Consider the following 2,199-nt stretch of genomic DNA (forward strand, 5'->3'; position numbering starts at 1 on the left):
CTTTAATATTTGTACACTGATTTATGACACATTGTTTGACACTTGCATTGTTGTCTAGTGTCAATTGGATGGGAAAACTATCTGAAAGTTAAGCTGACCAACAGAGTAATGTCACGTGGCAAAGTGTAAATTAAAGCGTACACCATAGTGTACATGTAGCAAGGTTCTTACCAATTGAACTTTGCTATTTGTACATCTATTTTTGACATGTTATTTGACACTTGCATTGTTCTCAAGTGTCAATTGGATGAAAAAACTATTTGAAATTTAAACTGTCCAACAGAGTAATGTCACGTGGTAAAGTGTAAAATAACGTGTACACCATAGTGTACATGTAGCAAGGTTCTTACCGATTGAACTTTGCCATTTGTACACTTATTTAGACACATTGTTTGACACTTGCATTGTTGTAAGGTGTCAATTTGAAGGGAAAACTATTTGAAATTTAAGCTGTCCAACCGAGTAATGTCACGGGGTAAAGTGTAAACTAAAGTGTACACCATAGTGTACATGTAGCAAGGTTCTTACCGATTGAAATTTGCCATTTCTACACTTATTTAGACACATTGTTTGACACTTGCATTGTTGTCAAGTGTCAATTGGATGGGAAAACAAATTTGAAATTTTAACGGTCCAACAGGGTAATGTCACGTGGCAAAGTGTAAAATGAAGTGTACACCATAGTGTACAAGTTGCAAGGTCCTTACCGATTGAACTTGGCTACTTGTAGACTGATTTTTCACACGTTGTTTGACACTTGCATTGTTGTCAAGTGTCAATTGGATGGGAAAACTGTTTGAAATTTGTAATACCCCGAACTTCACGTTCTACATTTGGCCAATATGATTCGTGCATTTCATGCTAATTACATTGTCATTTGTATCAATTTCCTGATTGCCTTCTCTTAAAACGATGCATTTGATCATCAAGGCTTTAAAATCTTTACATGGTGATAACCTTCGACTCTTCGATTTAGGTGGTGAATTTTATATTGAGCTATGATAGAAAGTTAGATTAACTAAATGTTGGAGATTGGCTTGGTAAGTAATGTAATATTTGAAAGGCCGAAAATTTGTATCAACGAAGGTTCAAGCTTTCCATTCGGCTAATCGAGGTCACCTTAAACCCTAGATAGGTAATTCACATATTTGGGACATGAGGGATGAAGTGACATTATCACAACGTAATAATATATGTCTTATATGACATTATAAATATTGAGGTGCGAATTGTTGAAATCGATTGAGAATCGGGTAAGAAATTAAATGAACGGTTGAGGAATTAGTTCTATGAAATACTTTGGGATCTTAGGACAAGTGAAATGGATTGCAAACATGTCAAAATAAGCCGAGGATACTTGGTTTGTGCCTGCAAAGATAGATATAAAATCAGATTTTGCTACAAGTAACCACCTCATGCTTGAACACCTCGCGCTTGGGATGTTTGTCATTTTATCACTCAATTCCTTCAACCTTAAGCCTCCAACACGTCCTATAAGTCCTTAGAACTTTACACAAGATATTTATAACTCTTATAAGTCACATATGGCTCCATGTGGTGCAAGGGAGAAGTCAAAGTTGGCTGCAAGAAGCCACCTCCTACTTGGACAGCTCATGCTAGGGGATTTTCACTTTAATATATAATTGCTTCAACCCTAAGGCATAAATTTCGTGTCTAATCCCCAAGGACTTAATATAGGATGAATATATATCTTAAATATCATAAATGGACACAAAAATAATGGTAGAAAAGTCAAGTATTGCAGCCAAGATGACAGCTCCAGCTTAGTGACTCACCTTGATTGCTTGAGGTGGCTGCAGCCCATGATATCCTTAATCCTTAAGTAATATGCACGACTTCAACTATTTAAAGACCACTCATTTACCTCCTAGATAATATATTAGCTCCCTGAACTCGTCCCCAAGTGATTCCAAGTGAAAAGAGGGTGAAACAACCAAAGAGAATTAGAAGCAAGAAGCTGGAATTTCTGAACAGCTTTGTTACTCCACAGTTTTGAGGTTTGTTTCTATTATTTCTTAAGGGGTTTATGATTTCTTGAACATCTGAACTTGTTTTTGATTAATTTGGAGTGTTGTTAATGATGTTATGATGCCTAAATAGGGGTAATTAATTGCAAGAATTTGAAAGAAAGTAATCTGGACAGAGATGAGGAATTGCTAGATTGAGTGATTTATACCT

Source organism: Olea europaea, unplaced genomic scaffold, assembly GCF_002742605.1.
Source record: "Olea europaea var. sylvestris unplaced genomic scaffold, O_europaea_v1 scaffold18, whole genome shotgun sequence".
Classification (NCBI taxonomy): domain Eukaryota; kingdom Viridiplantae; phylum Streptophyta; class Magnoliopsida; order Lamiales; family Oleaceae; genus Olea; species Olea europaea.